This window comes from Glycine max, chromosome 11 (genome assembly GCF_000004515.6).
Source record: "Glycine max cultivar Williams 82 chromosome 11, Glycine_max_v4.0, whole genome shotgun sequence".
In the NCBI taxonomy this organism is placed as follows: Eukaryota; Viridiplantae; Streptophyta; class Magnoliopsida; order Fabales; family Fabaceae; genus Glycine; species Glycine max.
This window is the reverse complement of record NC_038247.2, coordinates 31,251,289-31,265,473: the sequence shown is the minus strand read 5'-3', so window position 1 is coordinate 31,265,473 and position 14,185 is coordinate 31,251,289.

Genomic DNA, 14,185 nt, shown 5'->3' with positions numbered 1-14,185 from the left:
ATTTCCTCTCCCATGTGGAAGGAATTGCACTTATAAAAATAATACAATGAAACCTAGAGTTTCTAATGGAATAATGGAGGCCTCTAGTAGGTGAAAGTCTAAAATATAATTCTTAGAATTGCTTCGGACTACTACACTATTACAATAAATGCCTAGCATTTTATTTACAGAATTGTAGCGAGGTTTAATTAAGGGGATAATCACAAGAAATTACAAACAAATAATATCTCTAATTAGTTCAAGTAATTATCTTCTTCTTCAACTGATTTATCTTTGAAAAATATCTTGCTCTTGATTTTCCTAGCTTTTATCTTCAATTTCCGCAATTTCTCCTTCCAGAACTTTATGTTGATTTTGCTTAAAAACTATCAAGAATTTATTAAAAATAACTAGAACATAAAATTCTAAATAAAACAAGGTAAAAACTGAATTTAAAGCTAATTTGATTCAAAATAAAGCCTAAAGTTAACTAAAATGTCAAATAAACGTCACAAAATGCATATGAAATTTTGGTAAATTTGATGTTTATTAGTTCCTACAAATGAAAGAGAACAACCTATTTAGTGGTGTTGCCCATGAATATCTTATGTAGCACCTAAGGAAGTTCATCAAGTTAACCAACATGGTTAGACAGAATCGTGTATCAACAGAGTGCTCTAGACTTTATGCTTTTCCCTTCTCTCTCAATGGGAAGTCATGTGACTGACTATGCTCATTACCTGAGAATAGCAACATTACTTGGAATTAGTGCACAAGTTCCTTTTTACAAATGTATTTCTCTCCCATAAAGATGGATCAATATATCAAGGACATTGAAAAATTTGTGTAGCAGGAGCAAGAGAGTCTACCAGAAGCTTGGGAGAGGTAGCAAGAGATGATTAGAAGTTGTCCACACCATTGCATTACTCAACAAAGGCTGGTCAATATCTTTTATGGTGGAGTGTCCTCACATAATAGGATGAGCATGAATGCTGCTTATGCGGCCAACCTATTGTTAAAGCCTCATGCTAATGCCATCAATCATTGAAGACATGTGCTCTAGCCCCTACAACAACTCAGGGGATATGAGGATAATGAAGAGAGGCATCTATCGGGCAGAGATAGATGAATCCCAAATTGAATTGGGAAAACAAATGCAAGCTCAATCACTTAAGATTGAGATACTCATGAGAGCTCAAGCTCAAGTCCCCATTACTACACCTCAATTCCCAACCTGTGATAAATGTGAAATTGTGCATGGGCTAAGAGAATGCACTATTAATGACAAGCTAGTTGCATTCATGGATGAGATCAACTTTGTTGGGGGAAGAGGCAATTCTTATAATTAGTACCTTGGCAATTTTAACCAAAGACATGGCTTCAGGCAAAATTAGGGAATGTTTAGGTCACAACCCATGCAAAATTAGAGCCTTAGACAAAAGGAAATAAACCCTATTCTTTAAGAAACTATGCTTCGGTATATGGCCCAAAATAATTAGAGAATAAAGCAGGTGGAGTCCCAATTGACTACTATACAATCTCTCTTGTCACAAAGGTAGCCAAGAAACCTTTCTTCATAGACTAGATCCAATCCTGAGGAGGAAGTGAATGTTTTGAGTGCAAAGAGTGGACAACATATGATTAAGCTAAAGAAGAGGAAGAAAGCCACTCCACCACCAAAAAGGGAGGCTCTTACTAAAGAAGGCCAAGAGGCAAACAAAGAGGGTGAGAAGGAGTTAGTGACACCTCTTCAGGTAAGTGCTCCATTTTCTCAAAGATTGAAGGACAAGAGTGAGGATTGTCAATTTGCTAGATTTGTTCAAATACTTAAAAGGGTGCAGATTAATATCCCCTTCACTAGGCAATTGCTCAAATGTCAAAGTACGTTGAAGAGTGCTCTGTATTAACGGAAAGTTGGCAGACTTTGCTAATTGGTCTCAACAAAGAGTGCTCTATTGTAGTTTTAAGAAAGTTGCCACCTAAGCTTAAAGATCTAGGGAGTATTCCAGTCTCTTGTACTATTGGCTACTTGCAAGTTGATAGAACTTTATGTGATTTGGGGGCTATCATTAATCTGACGCATTATTCTTTCTATAAGAAGTTGGGGTTACAAGAACCCCAACCCACTAACATTTATCTTTTACTTGTAGACAAAAATCATGTTTATTTGTTAAAGTTGCAAAATTCATTTTTCTAGCTGATTTTGTGATTCTATACATAGAGGAGGATGAAGAAATCCCAATTATTTTGGGACGACCCTTCCATTACACAAGAGGGGTTTTGATTGATCTTCAACAAGAAACAATAATATGGAGGCTAGGTGATGAGCAAGAAGTGTTTAAAGTGTTTAATCCAGAAATTAATTCATCCTCCTCTCCTATATGTAATTTTGTGCAAGCCTCCAACAAGATGAAGACTATTGTGGCTAAGCCTCACCCAAGTGTGGGGAAGGAAGACCCTCCAAGGAAAAAAGTCATTCCAAAAGACCATGGATGGAGTAAGAAAAAGGGAGATGGCATCACCATTCAATCTCTTGGCTATGGAGTGGATGATTATACTAAAAGATCAGTGCAAAAAAGGAAAATCACCCTCTTCAAGGGTGGTTGATTTTATTCTCTTTTTCATCCGTCAGGCTTGTGACGATAAAAAAACATTATCCAGGAGGCAACCCATGACTTGTATCCATTTATTTATGCTTTTTTCACATTATTTCCTTTCATTTGTTAAGTCAAACTACCTCATAGTACTATTGTCATGGTCATTTAACCATGACTGATACCTAGCGTTCGAGGGCTAGGGAACCTCCACACTGCGCGTGACCCGCGAGAGAGCTCGAAGCTCGCAGGGAAGAAGAAGACGCGAGTTCAGAGAGAAAGAGAGAAGGAGCACGAGAGAGAAAGGAAACTTCTAGATTATTATTCATATCCTCTTCAAGTTGGTTACAGCTTTTATAATGTGAGGACCCACGCTTAACTGTAAATGGTTAGCTGCTGTTGCTAAGCCCTAACAATATGAACAACACGTAACTATCTTTTCCCGCCAATGATCTACCCACAGCTTTTACCCCCATTCCCCAGGCCCTTCTATCCTAATTGGTAGATATCTCAATGCTTGGGTAACTGCTTCATCCTAGCTGAACGCCTCTGGTGCATACCTTTATCTTCAACGTGCGTATCAATGACCCATGCATTTAGCGTTAGAATCAAGTACAACTGTGGTCATCTAACATTGGCCCAATTAGTTAACATTAGTGTCAAGTACGATCGTGGTGAATATCAGTCCCTTAATACTATATCATACTTGTACACCATTGATTGGAATATGCAATAAATGCTATTTTTGTGCCACATTAATTGTGCACGAGGAAGTATAATTTTGTATAACTCCAAAAATAACAGTCATGACCATGTTTTCAAGTCTGTCCATAACAGTGACCTCTCAAAATTTAGAATTGTACGATTAACAAACATGATAATAATTGATTCAATCAATGCATTCTACACTATTTTTCTCTTATTTTTTTTAATAATTTATTTCTCTGATATTTGTAAAGATAGCTAGCACCATTTATTATTCATTGTAAAATTTTATTATATTCCAATTCATAAAAACATGTTTGACAATTTGTTTGCAAAAGACCAATATCCAAAAAGTATCTAAAGGAGAGTTGCAACTTTTAAGTAACAAAAAATTTCAAGAAACCAATCTAACATACCAATTCTTTATCTTAATTGAACCTCAATTTTGTTATAACTAAACTCAATAGAGGTCAATTACGGTGAAACCATTCAAACGAGCATACCTGCCTTGGAACGACCAGATAGAAATCCTCAAAAGATGGTATATTTGTAAACCCAACAAAATCTCCAATAAGATTAACCCTCAAAAAATTATCATCAGAGATCACTATTCTGTTTTCAGGACCCACAACCACTTCATGCCGACCATTTATGGACTGACAAAAATATGTGTTAGAAATACACAGAATTGGTAAAAAAAATAGTCCTGACTTGACTCATTGAGTGCATTTACATCTATTATATGCTATGTGAAATGTGATACCAAAAACTTGATGCAGAAGCCAACATTTGAATAAATTAGAAAACTAAGAGAACATGTAGAAAATTGTAAACCAATATATCCAGCATCATGAGACAAAATACATAGTCTATGGAAAAAGATGCTTGTTAGGTTTAAATTTAATATTGTTGCATAAGGAAACCAATAATTACATACCAAAACTTTAGTTGCACTCTTCACCTGTATTCGAACACTAAATCCCAATGTTCGCTGCCAAATGCCAAAAACATGAAACTTGAATTGATTTAGAGAGAGAGAGAAAGAAGGAAATCTGAGTTGTGACTGATGATTAAAACAAAGAAGTGACTTTTTACTTTGGCAAATTTGTGAGGTGATTACAATTAAGACATGACATGATGAAAAAACTACACTATAACTAATCTTAAATAACAATGTTTCTTCATAAAATTGTTAGAATATCAGGGTATTTAATATTAAGCAGTATTTTTGAGTTAAATTAAATATTCGTACGTTATCAGTGTTAAGAGTTTAATTTTACTAGTTATATTTCATAACCTATATGATTAATATAATATAGATAGGGGTATAATACATCAATATACTCCACTGCACTTTTCTCCCCTTTCTATCTAATCCCTAAAATTACAACAAAACTTAAACCTATTTGATTATTGCAACTGACACTTTTTAAAAATCTGGAACTAACAGGAAAAAAAAAGATAATCTGAAATTGTTCAAACACAATGAAAACAAAAAATTTCAAACAAATATCTTGACAAGATAACATAGAATGGGGTTTTGATCAGTATATGTAAACGGTTCAATGTAAAAATGGTTTCCGTATGTTCACCTAAGTCCAGCACAAAATCCAATTAAGACCAAATATAAACCAGGGTGGCCAAATCAACCACAATTGGATTAAAAAAGGACGGGGAGGGTGGAAGCTTACCAATCACCAGGGAAACACACACAATATGCAGTGTTGGCCTTTCCTTTTGTCAATTTGTCAACTAGTTAAACAATTTCACCCATAATTATTAGTTTTGTGTTTCCTAAAATATTACAGAATGTTGCAACATCAAAGCACTTACAGAAGTTTCCACATGATGAAGGCATCTGCTGCTGGGGCCCACATGGACAACATATTGGCTACATTAAAGACGGAAAGAGAGATATGTTAAACCTGAATCCGTAGTGAAAGGTAAAAATGCCAAAGAATATTTGAGGGAGGTGGGATCAAACACTAATGTCTTTTTCTTATTCTTCTCTTTGAATAATTTATTTTAACATTAGGAGTTAGAAGGCCACTTGAGTGTACTCGATAATATGACCCTCTTCATCTCGCAGTCTGCAACACAAGTAGCAGAAACCAAGCAGTGAAATTAGCATTGTCTAAACTCTAGTCAGTGTCTAGTTCATAATAAAATAGCAATAAACATGGCTTGCCTTTCACATATCTTCACGACATTTGCACTAGCATTTGGCTCGCATTTGCGTGTCTTAACATAATACTCTTCAGGTTTATAAGGAACATCATGCAAACGAGTAACACAAACTTAATCATACAAAATATTACATCCACATGTACGCAATCCTCTTACGGCAATTTGCTTTGAAAAAATAATTCTCCAAAACCATAATAAGATGATGATAGATTAGTCCACAAACGATGATAATAATAAATTAATAATAACAATAATAAATTATTGTTAATGCAACAAAAATGAGTAGATTACAGAGAGTGAATAAAAGTAACAGAAGAGAAGTATCATACTCGTATGTATGTTAACTGATACAAGGCATATGCAGAAGTTTTGTTGACCGTTTTGACAGGAGCAATACGCAATGTCTGCATTTTCCTGCTTGAATTTTCCTCCACTTCCACCAATTCCGCAACAATCGACGCCTCTCCGCCACTCTGCAAAATCACAAAACAACAACCTCAACACACAGGAACACAATGAGGAGCGTAATGTGAATGTGATTTATTTACTGAGCCACTGGGAACAGCCATGTTGAGTATGATTTTGGTGGTACAATTGAGATTGTCGTCGGAATTGGAGTTCTTCTCGTACTTCTCCAGCTTAGATTTGGAGATGATTTGAATTCCGACGACATCGAAGGAAGAAAGTATGAAGATGATTATTAGGGTGATAGCGGAACGCAATGCCATTGTTATTGTTATGCATTAGTTCTCTAATTGCCCATACATAATACATGGGTGTGCCAGTGCGTGACAGTAACCGCCAAAATAGATTCAAAGGCGGTTTGGCGGTTTTTTACTTTCCTTTATGCTGTGTTTGGTTGGAAAGTGAGGAATAAGTTACCAAACATAAAAATGTGGTGTGTGTATCTAATTGGTCTCCCAGACATGCACACTCTCCCTCATTTGTCCACGAAAAAAAAAGTGCATGGATCCAGATGCACATAGAATAAGATTCGTGCAAGTATCAAACACCAAAACCCCCCCGCTAATGTAGGAGGGAAGAGGATTTCCATTTACATCACAATATCACATGCAAGCCGAATGAGAGAGACTTCACATTATACAGTATACACTAACAAGAGTGTTTGAGTTATGAGATGGGTCACCTGTTTCTTTGTAAACTAATTATGATGATTTAAACATGCAAATCAATTTAAATGGTATATTCAGATCAAACACCGAAAACTAAATATTACAAGCGTACTTCCAGTCATTGTAGATCGAACGCGAAGCAACCCATACACAAATCCAAAGGTAACTTTGTTCTTCCAGACCCTTACTCACTCTGAATAAATGGTGTATTTTTCTGAATAGAGAAGTAGGTTTGGTGATACAAGAATGAGAGCACCCCATCCTATTTATAAAGTTTGTCCATCACAGAGCTCAAACAATTTGTTATCAAAACGTGGGCTTGAGGATAGGTACGTGAGTTTGTTACTGAAGGTTGCTAAGATAAGAGTTGAATGTGGAAGGAAAATGGACCAGATTCAGAAAACAAAATTCCCAAAAAATTGCAACGGGAAAAAGTAGAAAAAAGGAACATGAAACCTGGGTCATTCCATCATTTTCCCACTTGGTCCATTTAACTCAACATCAACTGTAACAAGAAACATAATATATGAGTCATGGCAATAGGTCCTCTGATGATGAGTAATATCTTCCATGTACCACAATATATCAAGTCTCTCAACACTAGCTCTCAACTTAATGAATAAACCATATGTTTATTCTAGATCTAAACTGAATGATTTTTCTCGAAATAAATAAATATGTGCACAAAATCATATGAGAAAATATCTAACTGAATAAGAGTTTCATTGAAAATAACAAATGTACGTACAATGAAATTACATCATGAAACCAAGTCTCTTTCGTACTACATGATCCTTAAAATTCTTTGGTGGCATACCTTTAGTTAAAGGATCAACAATCATCAACTCAGTGCTGGCGTGTTCAATGACTACTTTCTTTTCTTTAACACGTTCTATTATGGCTAAGTACTTGATGTCGATGTGCTTACTTCGACTTCCACTTTTGTTGTTTTTAGCCATAAACACCGCAGCAAAGTTGTCACAGTACAACTTTAATGGCTTGGAAATAGAGTCCACAACTCTAAGGCCCAACATGAAACTCTTCAACCATACACCATGCGAGGTAGCCTCAAAATAGGAAACGAACTCAGCCTCCACAGTGGAAGTAGCAGTTAAGGTTTGCTTGGCACTTCTCCAAGATACAGCTCCACTGGCTAACATAAAAATATAACAGGATGTTGATCTTCGTGAATCAACGCAACCAACAAAGTTTGAATCGGAGTAGCCAATCACTTCCAGACAATCAGTTTGTCTATACATGAGCATGTAATGTTTTGTCCCTTGAAGATATCTCATCACTTTCTTTGCAGCTTTCCAGTGGTCAATACCTGGATTACTCTGATATCTTCCCAAAACTCCAACAGCATATGCAATGTCAGGTCTGGCGCAAATCTGAGCATAAATAAGACTTCCAACAGCTGAAGCATATGGAGTATTCTTCATGTGTTCTCACTCAAAATCATTTTTCGGGCACTGACTCAAAGCGAGTTTTTCACCCTTCACAATGGGAGCTATACTTGGTGAACAATTTTTCATGTTAAATCTCTCTAAAACTTTGTTAATATAAGTCTCTTGAGACAAACCCAAAATGCCTCGAGATCTTGCCCTATGGATCTTAATGCCAATTACATGAGATGCCTCTCCCATATCCTTCATATCAAAGTTCTTCGAGAGAAATTGTTTCACCTCATATAGCAAACCCTTATCATTAGTTGCAAGCAAAATGTCATCCACGTTTAACACAGAAAGCAAATCTTACTCTCACTGACCTTTTGGTATATACATTGATCCATGATGTTCTCTTCAAAGTCAAATGAAGTGATGACATCATGAAACTTTAGATACCATTGGCGGGAGGCTTGTTTCAAGCCATAGATTATTAAGCTTGCAAACTAAGTGCTCACCTTTAGTAGAGGAGAATCCTTCAGGTTGTTTCATGTAAACCTCTTCCTCTAAATGACCATTAAGGAATGTCATTTTCACATCCATTTGATGTAACTCAAAGTCAAAATGAACTACTAATGCCATAATTACTCGGAAAGAATCTTTCTTAGATACAGGAGAAAAAGTCTTTGTGTAATCAATTCCTTCTCTTTGAGTGAACCCTTTGGCAATAAGTCTTGCCTTATGTCTCTCAATGTTGCCTTGTGAGTCTTTCTTGTTTTTAAAAACCCATCTACATCCAATGGCTTTTACACCACTAGGCAACTATACGAGATCTCAGACTTGGTTAAACGCCATAGAATCCATCTAATCTTTCATGGCATTGTGCCACAAGTTTGATTCTTTAAAACTCATGGCCTGTGAAAACGTTTCAGGATCATTTGTAGCTCCAATGTTGTAGTCTGATTCTTGCAGATACACTACATAGTCACTAGGAATTGCTGACCTTTTGACTCTAGTAGGTTTTCTTGATGTTACCTCATCACTTTCTTGAGGAACTTGTTGCTCAACCGGTTGTTCAACATTATCTTGATATTCCTCATCAATAACTTGATTTGTATGATTGTTTCCAATAATTTGTGGATTTTCAATCATTGGTTGTCTAACACCTATTTGTACTTGAGGGGTGTGAATGACAACCAATCTATCACTTGAGCTAGAGGGTTAAGCTTCATAGTGATCTTTTTCTAAAGTAGAAATTGATCACTCCCACTAATCAAGTCATTCTCAAGAAATTTTGCGTTTCTTGATTCGACAACCCTAGTGCTATGTGATGGACAATAGAATCTATACCCTTTGGACTTTTTAGCATATCCAATGAAATACCCACTAATAGTCCTTGGGTCTAGTTTCTTCTCTTGTGGATTATAAACTCTCACTTCAGATGGGAATCCCCAAGCGCATATATGTCGCAAACTCGGTTTCCAACCTTTGAATAACTAGAAAGGTGTCTTTAAGACAGCCTTGGTTGGAACCCGGTTTAATATATATACAACCGTCTTTAATGCTTCAATCCACAAGAATTGAGGAAGTTTTTTATTACTTCTCATACTTTTTATCATGTCCATTAAAGTTCGGTTTCTTCTTTCTGCCACATCATTCTGATCCGGAGAACCAAGCATAGTGTACTGGGCAATAATCCCATGTTCCTGAAGAAACTTCGCAAACAGACTAGGTGCTTGTCCATTCTCCGTGTATCTACCATAGTACTCTCCACCTCAATCAGATCTCACGATCTTAATTTGCTTTCCACATTGTTTCTCGACTTCAGCCTTAAAAATTTTAAAGGCATCCAAAGCTTCATCCTTAGTACGAAGTAAGTAGAGATACATATATCGTGAATAATCATCTATAAAGGTGATCGAGTATTTTGGACTACTTGCATCCATATCTGGACAACAAATATATGTATGTATGATTTCTAATATATAGGTTTGAGCTCCTCTTTGCACCCTTTATAGACTTGTTAGTTTGTTTACCCTTAATGCAATCCACACAAGTCTCGAAATCAGCAAAATCCAAAGTACTAAGTACTCCTTCATTTACCAATCTCTTAATTCTCTCGATAGAGATGTGTCCTAATCTACGGTGCCACAACATAGAGGATTCCTCATTCACAACACATCATTTAACCCCAGCGATAACATGCATAGAATTATAAGCAACATCATTTTGCAATTCAATATAGTAAAGACCATCAAGTAATGCACCAGAACCAATAATTCCATATTTATTAATTAAGTAAAACCAGAATCTGAAAAATTAAAAGAAAAACCCAACAGTGCAAGTCTTGATACAGAAATCAAATTCTTAGAAAAACTTGGAACATAAAAAGTCTTTTCTGAACGTAAAATGAAACCGCTGCTTAAAACCAAATTGCACGTCCCAATGGACTCCACATGTGAGCTCATCTTGCCTCTTGAATAGATGTGTTGCTCACTTCCCACTGGCCTCCTTAGGTTTTCCATACCCTGCAAGGTATTAGAAACATGGATTGTAGAACCAGAATCAATCCACCATGTGTTATGATTAGTACTAACCATATTAGATTCATAACAAACAAAAGCAAATAGAGTACCTTTCTTGTTCATCCAGCTTTTAAACTTTATGCAGTCTTTCTTCATGTGCCCTTTCTTCTTGCAAAAGAATCACTTGGACTCTTTCTTTTTGATTGGCTGAGCAGGAATCTTGCCCTTGTTTTTGGGTTGATCCACTATCTTCTTTCCATGAACAGTTAAGTTCACCCTTTCGCCCTCTTCCATAATTAACCTTTCCTCTTCTTGAACACACATGGTCATCAACTCATTAATTGACCATTTGTCTTTATGTGTGTTATAAGAGATTTTGAAAGGAGCATATTGCAAGGGCAGAGTACACAAAATATAGTGTACTAGGAAAGAACCAGACATGGTAACCTCCAAGGCTTTTAGTTGAGCCACTATATCCCTTATGCGCATGATGTGATCATGTACACCCCTTATCCCTTGGAGCTTTAAGGATGAGAACTGCATTATAAGGGTGTTGGCAAGGGCCTTATCAGATCTAATAAACTGATCATCAATGGCCTTCAAAAGATCATTGACTTTTTCATGCTGATCGACGGAACTACGGATACTAGCAGATATATTAGTCTTTATGAACATTACGGATAGACTATTAGATCTCTCCTACTTTTCATAAAGATCAATAGCATCTGGAGTGCTAGTTTCAATAATGCCTAGAGGCTCGTCTTTCCTAATAACATAGTCAATATTCATCCAGCCTAAATGAAGGAGAATTCTTTCCCTCCAGACCTTATAATTGCCCCCTTTCAGTTCGAGAATATCATACTTAATATCAGAAATGTTTGCAGATTGATTAACTGCAAAGTTCAAGAATACATTCTCATTATTCATAATTTGAGACTCAATAAATTGTCATGTTTTACCAATGTAAAATATGCATTAGTTCATGAACCTAGTGACATACAACTTGTCTGTGGGCCAAAGTCCTACTCAATTAGATTCATACTTATGATAAAACTATCAAATTATGTTTCCTTTTCTTAATTCTTGTGGATAAATTAAGAAATATAACCTGATATTTTATCCTAAATCATCATACAAACATAATAAAATTCCTGTGGGTATATTTTATCACATTAAATATGATTAATCACAACCAATGTTTTTAAATGTGATTTTTTTTGTACTTAACATATAAATCTAATCAATTAAAGATATTATGACTATTCTTTAATTAATTAAATCATATTAATCACTTAACATTAATTCTTAATAAGAGCTAAATATTTACATAATATTCTAAATAATGTAAATAAACTGAATAACATTGCATAAAATATTCAAGATAATTTCGAATGTATAAAATCATGAATCATGCACACAAAACTTCAAAATTAAATAAATATTATATGCATATAATTATCCAATATTTAAAAAATATAAGCTCTTAACCATTAAATTTAATGTGCATAAATTATTTAGCATGCTTAAATACCAAAATAAACATACAATTAATCTGAATAAATAAATAATTCAAACACACTAAAAGCCAATTAACAACTCATATTTAAATCATATTGCATTAAGTAGAGAAATAATAAATTAATATATATATATATATATATATATATATATATATATATATATATATAAATAAGTTCAAGCAGCGCGTCTTCTTCCTGCAGTGTATTATATTATTTTAATATATAAAAGTTTAAGCTTTCAGGCTTCCTTTTTATGCTTTCGGCGTCATATTATACCTTATTTTAAAAATATTGTTCATTTTTCTTCTCCATTGAACAAAACAGAATAGAAGCAAGGCAGAGGCACTGGAATGACTCTAATACCAAATGATAAAATTTATACAGTAAACATGCAAATCAATTTAAATGACATATTCAGATCAAACAGTAGAAACTAAATATTACGAGCGTACCTCCAGCTATTGCAGATTGAACACGAAGCAACGCATACACGAATCCAAAGATAGTTTTGTTCTTTTAAACCCTTACTCACTCTGAATAAATGATAACTTGAGAATAGCTACGTGAATTTGTTACTAAGGTTGCTAAGATAAGGATTGAACGTGGAAAGAAAATGAATCAGATTTAGAAAACAAAATTCCGAAAAAAATTACAACGGAAAAAAATAGAGAAAAGGAACGTGGAGCGTGGGTTGAACATGGGTTATTCCATCAAATTAATTATTTTAATGTACGTATATACTTTAACGAATTTACATTCATAAATATTAAATAACATTATTTTATAATGAATATTAAAATTAATTAAAAATTTATGCCGCCGTAAAGTATTCATATATATTTATGTCAGATTCACAAAAACAACACACTGAGAAATATAATGGATTTGATGGGTTGTCATTACATTTTTTATTGATTATATTTATGTTCTTATATATATATAACTCTTATTCATTGATCTGTGTCATTTTAAGCTTCGTGTTTCTATGGAAGAATGCATAAGGGGATCTTGCAGGATGATTCTAACATTTTATGAGCTCGGACGAAACAATATTAGAGACTCTTATACATAAGTATTTTAAAATATAAACATATATTCTATGAAAAAAAAGGTACATATTTTTATTTAATTGGTCTAAATTTTCACCAAAACCGGGCTCTTTGATAATAAATTTTATCAATAGTTCATTGTTGTGATTTTATTAACTTTTCTACTCATTTTTTGATCCGCTTCCAAGTAAATGTTTTATGGACAGCATCTTATCTATAATTATTAATAAACAATTACCTTTTTTGGTGACACATTTCTTTAAACTACTTCATCCTCTAACTAATTCTAAAAATCACATTTGAATCAAATAGTTATTAAAAAAAGTCTATTTCTTTTATAATTTTTTGTTTTTATTTTAAATGTTATAAATATTAAATAATTATAGTTGTAATCAAATGAATTTATCACTTGTAACAAAAAAATAATTTATGACCTTCTCTTTTATATTAATTTCATTATAATTATTTAGTAAATAATGACTATTTTTTATTAACATTTGCAAATGAGACAAACTTGTCCACATTATATAAGAGATTGACAACTTAAATTTAGATACATGGAACAAACATTATTAATTTCTCTCTATTATTATTCTTCTTATAATCTTTTTTATTTTTTTTCTCTCATCTTTATTATTATTGTCGTTGTTTTTTAGGCTCTAATAATGTGCTTATGGTTTTGGCCTTTGAGTGCTCTAGAGGTTTACTTAATTTTGTTCTCTCAGCCATTGTCGCAATACAACAGTTTTTTTTTTTTTTTTTTTACTTTTTAACAATTTGATAGCAATTTCTTCTTCAATCATTGTTAACTACTATTATTTTAAAAGATAATAATTTAAGTAACATAATTTATTTTAGTTCAATAATTTTTTATAACATAAATAATATGACATTTTTATTTAAATTTACTGTTAATATATATATAATTTTATTATAAATTAATAGTTATTAGTGACATTTGAAACTCACAAATGGCATTTGTAATTTTAAGCCTTTCAAAAATAGGATGTACTATTATCGATTTTTTTTAAGAAAAAGCACATAATTATATAGTTATATGATAAAATTTAAGACTTATATATTTATTAAGTAATTTTTAATTTTTAAA